Source organism: Tachysurus fulvidraco, chromosome 5, assembly GCF_022655615.1.
Source record: "Tachysurus fulvidraco isolate hzauxx_2018 chromosome 5, HZAU_PFXX_2.0, whole genome shotgun sequence".
Classification (NCBI taxonomy): domain Eukaryota; kingdom Metazoa; phylum Chordata; class Actinopteri; order Siluriformes; family Bagridae; genus Tachysurus; species Tachysurus fulvidraco.
In genome coordinates, this window is record NC_062522.1 from 851,076 (window position 1) to 864,006 (window position 12,931).

The 12,931-nt window shown below is 40.9% G+C and overlaps 1 protein-coding gene across 1 annotated transcript in view; it reads right to left on the reverse strand.

Moving 5' to 3' along the window:
* The window catches only part of LOC125141228 (NLR family CARD domain-containing protein 3-like), a gene marked incomplete at its 3' end in the record, with an annotated part of 61,051 nt that overhangs the window by 25,493 nt on the left and 22,627 nt on the right, over window positions 1-12,931 (reverse strand). The window lies entirely within an intron of this gene.

Genomic DNA, 12,931 nt, shown 5'->3' on the forward strand with positions numbered 1-12,931 from the left:
ATAAAGGTTTTATTCTGGTTATCATAAACTATAACACACCGTCACTCATGAGGGAATCACGCTAGAGCACAGTGCCATAACCACTCCATGTAACACTGCCGCCACCTGCTGGTGTACCAGGGGCCTGTTTTAGAAAGGAGGTTCAACCAACTGTGAGTTTAAACTCGAACTCTGAGTGAGCTGAAATAAGTTAGTTTTATCAACTCTAAATTGACTGACTCTGAGTTATGCGCATGCACCACAACTAAAAAAATGGAGTGCAGATATAACGAGTCAACATGGCAACAGTGTCAGACAAAAGAAAAGTCTGCATATTTCTCACCAGCAGAACTGGAAGTGCTTATGCAAACATATGGAGAATTTGAACACGTATTTAAAAAAAAAAAAGCAATACTGCTGTATAAAACAATAGTGGATTAATAATTCAATAAAAGGTGTATTTAAAAAAAATATAATATACCTTTAAAAGGTTTACATTAAAAATACACCTTTTAAATTTATATTTAAATTCAAGGATTCAAGGATAATTTATGCAATTGTATATTGTTTATGTGCAAGCATTAGAAGTGCAGTTTCATGTCTCTCCTTATTGTTCAAGTGGTTCAGGTTGATTTTCGGATTTAGAAAGTAATTAATAAGTAAATAGACCAAATTAATAAGTAGACAAATACTTTCTAGAGATAGTAATAATTACATTAATCTAATTAGACTTGTTGAAGATGTAATTTGTAGTTAGTAATTAAGAACTATTTTAGAGTAAATTCCCAACTGTTATAATATCAGAGGTGAAACCAGAAGAACAGTATTTTATTTTATCAGGAAACAACACAAAGATTGTCAGAAAGTGCTTAAGAATGAGACACACTTTCCTGACCGCTCTGTAAACAGTAGCCTTACTAATATGTTCTGCATCCACGATGTTATACACAAAGCTACAGTTTGCACAGAAATGTAAGGCAACTCAAAGCACCTGCTCGGGTGTAAGAGCACAGCCGCGATGGCTGATGTAAGGATGGATGAGCATATGGATCTTATTGACTGTAAAGAAAAACGGTATCGGTCAAATAAAAATGCATGGGGATGTGACAAAAATCCACTCTGGGCCTCAGTAGAATTAATACAGACTCTTCATCAACAGGATCGTCCATAAAAGGACACGCCATTTCATTCATTTTACATTTACAGTATTTTGCAGACCCCCTTACCCAGAGTGAATTATATTTTGTTTGAATTTATACAACTGAGCAATTGTGTCCACAAAAGCTTGGTGAACCTGTGATTTGAACCCATGACCTTCTGATCAGTAGTCCAACACCTCAAACACTGAGCTACCACATCCCACATTAACTTAGATACTCTCTGTGTAACTGAAACGTGTGCAATGAACTAGTTGTTTAAACATCGCTTCCTCTTTAAAAACGGGAGGAGACCGACAGAAACTCTGGGTTTACTGAAGAAAACCTGCTCCTCACCAGGTTAGGTTCACAGAGTAAGTAACTATGGTAACTGTTACTATGGTAACTGACTCTGAGTATAAGTTAGCTCTCTTTCAGAAACGGGTTTAACTTAACCTGCTTTCTCGGGTTTAACATACCTCCCTTTCTGGAATGGAAAACCCAATTTCCCTCATTTCAGGGTGAACATACTCAGAGTTTTCACTTAACCTCCTTTCTGAAACAGGCGCCAGGAGACTAACATTTTAACACAACATTTAACCTCAAATCAGACATCAGGAGTGTGGTACAACTTCACTCTATACTATACTCACACATCAACATCTGGGGCTCGTCTCACTCTCTGTAACGAACTGATCCAGAGTCTGAGTGACATTAATACTGAAACATCTACAGAATGCAGCAAGACAAGAATTAGTCCTAGTCACATAAAGTGTATCTGTACAACCTGGTGCACACAGTGTGGGACACAAGACAAGAAGACAGTGTGAGACACAAGACAAGAAGACAGTGTGAGACAAAAGACAAGAAGACAGTGCAGGATAAAAGACAGTGCAGGACAAAAGTGGACAGGTTGTGATTGTAAATGAGAAGTGGTTCTCAATTGACTCACCTGGTTAAAGAAAGAAAGAAAGAAAGAAAGAAAGAAAGAAAGAAAGAAAGAAAGAAAGAAAGAAAATAACAGTGCAGTACAAAAGACAGTTAAGACAAAAGACAGTCAGGACAAACAATACAAGACGTTACATTACACAAAAGCAGCAGTGACCTACAGTGTAAATACTGTTTTTCCACCCAATATTACGTGTGCAGAAATACTGTAATGAACACATTAGTATTATAGCAGCAGTTATATGAGGTAATGTAATGTCAATAAGACACAGTATACAACATGAAAACCTGCTCCTTCTTAGAGTCTGCATAAAAATAAGTACATTATAAATAAGTCACACAGGTACAGTGTGTGGTGTGACGTCTCACAATCAATTAGAGCTGCATTCATTCATTCATTCATTTGTGTATTTGTTTGTGATTTAATAATCGTTATAAATAATACATGTTTATAAATATATCTAGTCCAATAAGCTTGTTAATTTATTTGTGTTTATTAGATGAACTTGTTGGTTTGTTTAGATGTATTACTAAAATCAGAACACAATCCAGTCTTCATTGTTAATAAATGTAGATAAATCAGTTAGAAGGTAAAATCAGCACTGTTACATCATGTTATAGGAAGTTTAGGTATTTTTAATTAGTTGATTATTTTTTATGATGTTTGATAAGTTTGTCTCAGTGATGTCTCCTGTAACACGGTTTCTATTGTCTCAGACCAAAGAAGTGACCAAAGCCATGGCTGAGGGACGGGTTGAAGAGGCCATGAAGCTTCGGTGAACGTAAGTGTACCGTCTGCCTGTCTGTCTGTCTGTCTGTCTGTCTGTCTGTCCATCTGTCCGTCTGTCTGTCTTTATCAGTTCTCTCGTCCTGAACATAAAGGATGTGTTGTTTCTGCTCTGCAGGAGTTTTGAGAACAACTGGAACACGTATAAACTGCTTTCTCACGTGAACCCAGCTGAGGTGAAGGTAAACATGAAGCATGTGACAATCCTGAGGCAGACGTCAGGGCAGATACACACACACACTGCCTCTCTCACACACACACACACACACACACACACACACACACACACACACACACACACACACACACACACACACACACACACACACACTCACACACACATATATACACACATACACACATACTCTCTCTCTCTCTCTCTCTCTCTCTCTCTCTGCCTCTACAGATTGAGTGTATCACCTGGTCTACTGCTGAGGACTGGTGTGGTCATGGCGGTTCTAATTTAGGAACTAAAACTTACCACAGTTCCGTCATAGAAACAAAGCACTAAAATGACTCACATGAGTCGGATTTCAATAACAGTCTGGAGTTACATCCTCATTTTCTCATTTATTTACATGTCACGATATATTTTCTGGTTACCATGGCAACCCCCAGCTAGTAATTCCTAAACTAGCATGAATAAGGTAGCTGATTTTTCTCAGAAACAAGTTAGCACCCATAAGTTTTGCCATCTGTGTGTGTGTGTGTGTGTGTGTGTCAGAGGTAGGAGTAAGTCACACATGTGCAAGTGACAAGTAAGTCTCAAGTCTTAACCTTAAAGTCTCAAGCAAGTCCGAGTCATTTTTTGTGAGAGTCAAGTCGTAGCTTGAGTCAAGCAAGTCACTGGCAAGTTATACAGATATTTGATGATTTAACTAAATGTATATATTATACAAAGTTAAATCTACACTATTTATGCACTATGAGAGTTTTGTTTGCAACAAAAACTGATTATATGCATTTATTATTAAGGTGTCCACATACAGGTGAGTTGTAAATACAATAATAATCTAAAATGAATAAAAATCAAAACTACAAAGAATAAGATGTAAATGTAACTGAAATAACATAAAAGCATGAAAAGTTTCAATATGCCTCAAACATGGCAGAAAACCATGCAAAAGTATATATAAAAAAAGTACAATGGTTTCTATGCAACCCTCACTCACTCACTCATTCACTCACTCACTCACTCACTCACTCACTCACTCACTCACTCATTCATTCATTTCCTACCGCTTATCTGAACGTCTCGGGTCACGGGGAGCCTGTGCCTATCTCAGGCGTCATCGGGCATCGAGGCAGGATACACCCTAGACGGAGTGCCAACCCATCACAGGGCACACACACACACTCTCATTCACTCACACACTCACACACTACGGACAATTTTCCAGAGATGCCAATCAACCTACCATGCATGTCTTTGGACCGGGGGAGGAAACCGGAGTACCGGGAGGAAACCCCCGAGGCACGGGGAGAACATGGCACGGGGAGAACATGTGTTTCTATGCAACCAAATGGCATTTTTGAACAGGCGTTCCCTTTTAATGGTACATGAACACCTTAAATTAGATCCATCCTTTAACACCTTAAATTAAATCCTTCCTTTAACAACAGAATAACAACAACAATCAATCACATCAAGCAAACGTAAATTATTGAATCACACAAACCTTGATGTGAATTAACTATTGTTGAGAGAGTGTGTGTGTGTGTGTGTGTGTGTGTGTGAGAGAGAGAGAGAGAGAGAGAGAGAGAGAGAGAGAGAGAGAGAGAGAGAGATGATTGAAGTGAGTATAATTTATTAATTAAAGGGATAGTTCACCTAAAAATTTAAATTCTGTCATCTTTTTCTCACCCATGATGTTACAAACCTGTATAAATTTCTTTGTTTTGATGAACACACATGTAGATATTTTGAGGAATGTTTGTAACCAAACCATTCATGAGCCCCATTCACTTCTATAGTGGGGAAAAAGAATACTATGGAAGTGAATAGGGCTCATGAATGGTTTACAAACATTTCTTAAAATATCTTCCTCCGTGTTCATCTAAACAAAGAAATTTATACAGGTTTATAACATTATGTGGGTGAGAAAATTATAAAAGATTTTTTTTTTTTTTTTTTTTTGGGTGAACTGTCCCATTGAATGTGTGTGCTTGTTCATGCGAGACAAGAATTATGTCTGTGCTTGCAACTCTGAAGTTTTTTATTTTTATATCTATATGTATGTTTTTTATATATATGTGCATCCCCATAAAAATCCATACTCTTTTCACTCAAAGCCTAACACTGAAGACCAATTATAAGAGCTATTGCAAAAAAGCTGACATTTCCACATGAACAGTGACCAACCATTTACACTACATTGTGCTTGCAAAAAATTTAATTTGATAGAACTTTGTCATTCCATTGTGAGCGATGTGGTCGCATTCTGCTGTTCTTCTCTTCTCAGCTTGCACAAAATCCCGGTACCCGAACTTAATTATTTTTGGTGTAGCGCCTTCCATGTTACAGTTAGTGCGCTCTCCCTCTGCTCTTGTGTGCGTAAACAATTAAAAACAAAATTGACCAAAAAGATAAAATGAAAACAAAAAACAAGTTATTTCGAGTCACTTAACTCTAGTCCAAGTCAAGTCTCAAGTCATGAATGTCAAGTCAAAGTCAAGTCGAGTCTTTTTTTAATATTTGTCAACCAAGTCAAAAGTCTCAAATTTGCGACTTAAGTCCGACTCGAGTCAAGTCATGTGACTCGAGTCCCCCAGCTCTGGTGTGTGTGTGTGTGTGTGTGTGTGTGTGTGTGTGTGTGTGTGTGTGTGTGTGTGTGTAACACAATGCCATCTATTATTATGGAGAACACAGGCTTTGAGTGAGTGTGCAAAAGGGCAAAGTCAATCACTCCGGACCCCTCACATCCAGCACACTCACCCTGGACCCCTCACATCCAGCACACTCACTCAGGACCCCTCACATCCAGCACACTCACTCAGGACCCCTCACATCCAGCACACTCACTCTGGACCCCTCACATCCAGCACACTCACTCTGGACCCCTCACATCCAGCACACTCACTCTGGACCCCTCACATCCAGCACACTCACTCACTCAGGACCCCTCACATCCAGCACACTCACTCTGGACCCCTCACATCCAGCACCCTCCCTCTCTCAGGACCCCTCACATCCAGCACACTCCCTCTTTGAACTGTTACCATCTGGTCGGCGCTACAGAGCCCTGAGCTCCAGAACGACCAGACATAGGAACAGTTTCTTCCCTCAAGCAATCCACCTGATGAACATTTAACACCATGGAACACACAACACATAATATTTGCACTATGTATACCTCAATAGCACATTTCATACTTGCACTCTGTACATACATGCATACATATTGTCTGTACTGTTTACTTCAACTGCACACTTCACAAATTCATGTGTACATACAAATTGTATATATTGTATACTTATTTGCATATGTATATTTCATATGTTTATTTAAACTGCACATTTTCACACCTGTAAATGTGTACATACAATTTAATCTATACTACATATGTCATTCTGTTACACTGTGGAGATTATGTCACTAAAACAAATTCCTCGCATGTGTAAACAGACCTGGCAGTAAAGCTGATTCTGATTCTGATTCTGATTTATCACCTTAATTAACATTGTTTGGTTTAAGAAAGTTAAATTGTTAACTTCAGTTCAATTCAATTCAAGTTTATTTGTATAGCGCTTTTTACAATAGACATTGTCTCAAAGCAGCTTTACAGAACATAAACACAGAGCAGAAGGTAAACATAATTAATGATAAAGGAATTAACGAATAATAAAATAAATAAGAATTAACAGAATAAAAATTCTAGACTATTATTAAATATAAATAGTTCACAATGTGTATGTATTTATTCCCCTATGAGCAAGTCTGAGGTAACTCAGGCAGCAGTGGCAAGGAAAAACTACCTTAAATTGGTAAAGGAAGAAACCTTGAGAGGAACCGGACTCAAGGGGGAACCCATCCTCATATGGGTGACACTGGGGGTGTGATTGTAATATAAAGTCAGTTAAATGTTGTATTGGTGTAAGGTTCAAGGACTTCTGATCTCCTGAGTACCAAAGAGTCTAACTGGAGATGTCTCAGGATTTTTAGAGTCGGCCTCGGCTCAGTGGACGTCCAAAGGCTTCGTCCCACAGAGGACGTTGGGAGCTGGTACAGTGTCTGGATGCCTCGGGATAGGTACAAAGAGAGAAGCAGTGGAAAGGGATTAACATATCTGCTGTTCATAAAAATGTGCTGGTCTGATGTACTGGTGCATGATATTATGGGATGTATTATGTGTACGCCTGACTAAAGAGATGAGTTTTTAATCTACATTTAAACTGGGAAAGTGTGTCTGAGCCCCGAACACTATCAGGAAGACTATTCCAAAGTTTGGGAGCTAAATACGAAAACGCTCTACCACCTTTAGTAGACTTAGATATTCTGGGAACTACCAAAAGTCCTGAGTTTTGTGATCTCAGAGAGCGTGAAGGAATGTAACGTGTTAGAAGACTAGTTAGATACATGGGAGCTAAACCATTAAGAGCCTTGTACGTAAGTAGCAGCAGTTTGTAGTCAATTCTATACTTAACAGGTAGCCAGTGTAGAGATGATAACATTGGGGTTAAAGGTCATACTTTCTTGTCCTAGTGAGAACTCTGGCAGCTGCATTTTGGACTAACTGTAACCTATTTATTAAAGATGCAGGACAACCACCTAGTAATGCATTACAATAGTCCAGTCTAGAGGTCATGAAGGTATGAACTAGCTTCTCAGCATCAGATACAGACAGGATGTTTCTCAGCTTGGCAATATTTCTAAGGTGAAGAAGGCTGTTTTGGTGGTATGAGCGATATGATTTTTAAAAGACAAGTTACTGTCTAGTATAACACCAGGTCTTTCACTGTCGAGCTACTAGTAACAGTACATCCCTCTAAATGGGAGTTAAGTTGTGAGAGTTTCTGTGCACTGGTTTTTGGACCTATGAGTAGTATTTCTGTCTTATCGGAGTTTAACAGTAGAAAGTTGCAGCTCATCCAGTCTTTTATCTCTCTAAGGCACTGAGTTAATTTGGACACTGTGGCTATTTCATCTGGTTTTGATGAGATATATAACTGTGTGTCATCAGCATAACAATGGAAACTAATCCCATGTCTTCTAATAATGTTCCCTAATGGAAGCATGTATATAGAGAAAAGCAGAGGTCCTAGAACTGATCCTTGAGGGACCCCATAGTTAACTGGTAGTAAACTGGAGGATTCACCATTTAATTCTACAAAATGGTATCGGTCAGACAGGTAGGATCTAAACCAGCTTAAAGCCTGACCATGAATACCTGTGTAATATTGTAAGCGATCTAGAAGAATGTTGTGATCTATAGTGTCGAATGCAGCACTGAGGTCAAGTAGAACTAATAGTGACATACAGTCTTGGTCCGAAGCTAAGAACAAGTCGTTTGTAACTTTAACAAGTGCAGTTTCTGTGCTATGATGGGGCCTGAAACCTGACTGAAACTCTTCAAGGATGTTGCTCTCCTGTAAGAAGGAGCTCAGTTGAACAGACACAACCTTTTCAAGTATTTTAGACATAAATAGAAGGTGTGAGATAGGTCTGTAATTTGATAGTTCGTTAGGATCTAAGTTAGGTTTTTTGATGAGTGGCCTAATAACTGCCAACTTAAAAGACTTCGGGACGTAACCTAAAGATAACGAGGAGTTAATGATATTAAGAAGAGGCTCACCAGCTTTATGTAACACTTCTTTCAGTAGTTTAGTTGGGATGGGGTCTAGTGAACATGTTGTTGATTTAGCTGTAGTAATAAGTTTATCTAACTCTTCCTGTCCTGTACTTGTAAAGCTGTGTAAAGCCTTAGGTGAGATTGTGTCACTGGTTGCTCTCATATGTTGAGCGTCACCTATTTTATTCCTGATACTTTCGATTTTATCAGTGAAGAATCTCATAAAGTCCTCACTACTGAAATGTGATGGAATAGTGTGTTCAGATTTCTGTTTTTTTGTTAAACTAGCCACTGTGCTAAATAAAAACCTGGGATTGTTCTGGTTATTTTCTATGAGTTTGCTCAGGTGCTCAGCCCTAGCAGCTTTTAGAGCCTGTCTGTAGCTGGACATACTGTCCTTATATTCTATTCTAAAAACCTCTAATTTGGTTTTTCTCCATTTCCGTTCGAGGTTACGGGTCTCCCTCTTGAGGGTGTGAGTATGACTATTATACCATGGTGCAAGTGTTTTATCTCTAACCTTCTGTAATCTGACTGGGGCAACAGTGTCTAATGTGCTAGTGAATATAGCGTCTATGCTGTTAGTCATTGCATCTAGGTCGTTTGAGTTTGAGGGTACAGTAAGAAGTCCAGACAGATCAGGCAGGTTATTTGTGAATCTGTCTTTGGTGGTCAGGATAATGGTTCTACCGAGTCGATAACGTGGTGAGACATAGTTAGTCTGTTCTATAGGTAGTGTGTACATTATGAGGTAATGGTCTGTGATGTCATCACTTTGAGGTATGATATCTATATCAGCGACTTCTATTCTGTGTGATATTATTAAATCTAGTGCGTGGTTATGTCGATGAGTTGCACTAGTGATGTTTTGTTTGAGCCCAAGTGAGTTTAGTAAGTCCATAAATGTGAGTCCTAAAGCGTGGTTTGTGTCGTCAACATGAATGTTAAAGTCTCCTACAATTAATGCTTTGTCAAAGTTAACCAATAGGTCTGAGAGAAAATCTGTGAATTCTCTAAGAAAAACTGTGTAGGGCCCTGGGGGTCTGTAAACAGTCGCTAGAGCAAGAGACATCAGGGACTTCTTCGTGTCTATGTGAGATAGTGTAACATTAAGGACGAGCACTTCAAAAGAACTAAATCTATGCTGTGTTCTCTGGGTAACAGTGAGGTAATCACTAAGGATAGTGGCGACACCACCTCCACCACCTCCACCACCTCCACGACCAGTCTGACGAGGCTCGTGCTTATAGATATATCCTGATGGTGTAGACTCGTTTAGACTGATGTATTCATTTGGTTTAATCCAGATTTCGGTGAGGCAGAGTGCAGTAAGGCTATTATCTAAGATCATTTCATTTACAATAAGTGCTTTGGGTGCAAGAGATCTAATGTTCAGAAGTCCAAACCTTAAGAACTGTTTTTGTTTGTTTCTTTGGCATTTTTTCTGGTCTAATTACAGTAAGATTATTTCGAGAACTTCTCGTGTATTTACTTTTGGATCTCACTGCTCGGGGAACAGACACAATTTCTATAGGGTGAGCTATGTGTGCATTTTCTGTGTCAATGTGCTGAGGTGAAGGATGGCTATTGAGATTTAAATTTAAAGAGTAGTTTACCAGTCAGAAGGTGTTCAGCGCTCTGGAGATGTGGTCCGAGAGGATCTCCGCTCCAACTCTGCTGGGGTGCAGGCCGTCAGCACTTAATCGCCTAGGACGCTCCCAGAAAACATTCCAATTATCGATAAAGAGTAGTTTCTGAGCCTGACACCATGACTGTAACCATTCATTTAAAGCAAAAAGTCTACTGAACCTTTCAATTCCTCGCTGGTACGTTGGAAGCGGTCCAGACACGATGATCCTCGTCGTGGGCGCTGTGCTGGGAACCGTCTCCACCAGGGTGTTGAAGTCCCTCTTCAGGATCTCCGACTGCCTCAGGCTGGTGTCATTCGAACCGACATGAAGAACCACAGCTCTGGTGTTTAGGCTCACGACTCTAGGTACCTGTGCAGAGACATCAAGAACACGAGCACCAGGTAAGCAGTGAGTGCAAGCCTTACCTTTAGCCACCGTAGCACGGACGTGTCGGACGATGGAGTCTCCGATGATCATGTTGTCGCAGTCCGTCTTGCGAAGGGGGGCAAAGCGGTTCCGGGTGGGGATCTTGAAGACTGGCGGTGGTGGAGGGGGAGAGGTCCTCGGCCGGGGACCGGCACGCGTCCTCCTCTGCCGCACCCAGGGCCTGCGGTGTCCTGGCGCCGGAGTGAACAGCTCCTGCCAAGGGTGTTGAAGTCTCAGGGAGCTTTCAGCGCGGCTTTCCGATCCCGCAGCTTGGCCTGCTTCACCTGTAGTTCACGGATCTGCTCCTCCACAGCAACCAGCTGGAGTTCTACCGAGTGCAGCTCCAATGCGTCCTCACCTGCACTCAAAGGCAGAGCCGTAACCGACATGATGTTACAGAGCAAGTACAACAGATTGTAGTAGCGGTAGCCGAGCTAACAGGCTAGTTGTGCTAGCCGGCTAGAAGCGGACTATTTAACCTGTTTATTTATTTATTTATTGTATATCACTTGCTTCTAAAAGATGAGAAAGGACATGGAGGAGAGCAGGGTGGGAGCGAGCCACTGGACTGAGCAGGTCAACTCCCTGCCTCTCACTCCAGTCTGTGAAATGAAAATGTGGAAGATGCGAGAGCTTGTACTAACGGTAGCCGAGCTAACAGGCTAGTTATGCTAGTTGGCTAAAAGCTGATGCTGTGGGACAAGTAAATACGATGTCAAGAATTAAGGTGTAAGTAGGTTAAAGTGTAGACTCAAGATAACTCGGAATTGAATAAAAAATACTCAGCCAGGCATATAAATTGGAAGATGCGAGAGCTTCCTGTGTGCAACTTGCTTCCTGTGTGCAGCTTGCTTCCTGTGTGCAGCTTGCTTCCTGTGTGCAGCTTGCTTCCTGTGTGCAGCTTGCTTCCTGTGTGCAGCTTGCTTCCTGTGTGCAGCTTGCTTCCTGTGTGAATGTGAGAATGTGAGAGTTTACAACGAAGCATTAAGACTGTATTACATCTGAAACATGTATAGAACTGACCAAGGAAGTTTTTGCATTTCAAAACACAAAACAAAACATACTGAACCCAAAACCCCCTCCACCCACCCTCCAGCCTCGTCCCCAACCGACGAGGCACAACTATAGAAACGAAACTGTACCCGACTGGTACCGAGCATAGGATAATAAGGCCACATACCCAGTATTGATACAGAATGGTGCCCATAGGGGGCACGTGGGCCCTACACACCAGTTCCCTTCTCGTAAGTTCAACGTCCAAGGCGTGAGCATTTAACTAATAGTGTGTGGCCTCACCAAAAGCGATTTTCTTGTAGCAATTATAAAATAAAAGTGCTAGTAAAATAAAGAAATAAAGTCCCGATTGCAAAATAACTTATCCCGGCCACATATCCACTTCAAAATAAGTTTTCCTTGGATCATTGAAAGTCAATACCATAAGATACTCGAGTGTGTGTAGAAAAAAGTTTCAATTTATCAAGCTTATGCCTATGATGTAATCTCCGAACGTTACTTATCTTCTAAAGCCTTCAGAAACTCTGTCACGTCCGCCAGGGAGGAAAAAAGATGCATCTGTGTTCCGTGAAGGCAGCGGAGATTAGCAGGATAAACAAAGCCTCTGGACATATCACGCACGGACAGCGTTCTCCTGACATTGTCGAACTCCCGGCGTTTCCTCAGCACCTTAGCAGATACGTCCTGAAAGAAACGCAGCTGAGACCCTTCATGACTGATGTTGCATTTTTTCCATGCTGCTTGCAGTATTATCTCCTTATCCTTATAACGTAAAAAGCAGACCAGAACACTTCGTGGAGCGCAGTTTGTTCCGGGAGCAGAGCCGAGAGATCTATGAGCTATCTCGATCTCAAAGTGTAGATTGGCTGCGAGGTCCAGCCACTTCGGCAACATCCTGGTGAGAAACTGCGAGATAGGCTCAGAGCCCTCAGCCTTCTCAGGTAGGCCGACGACTCTCAGGTTTTTAAGCCTGCCTCGATTTTCCAGGTCGTCTACTTTAGCTCGGAGTAATGCTAATTGTTTGAGATGTGATTTTTCTCTCATGCGTTCGCATGCTCTGTTCAGCGGCGGAGATTCTCGCTTCAGCCTTGGTTAAGCTCGACTCGTTTGATGCCACCCTGCCGGATAAAGGGCTTCCTGTATTGAGGTAACTGAGGTAGAAATATTGTCCAAACAATTGTCGATTGTACTCAATCTACCGTCAAAATTGCCCGAATTGG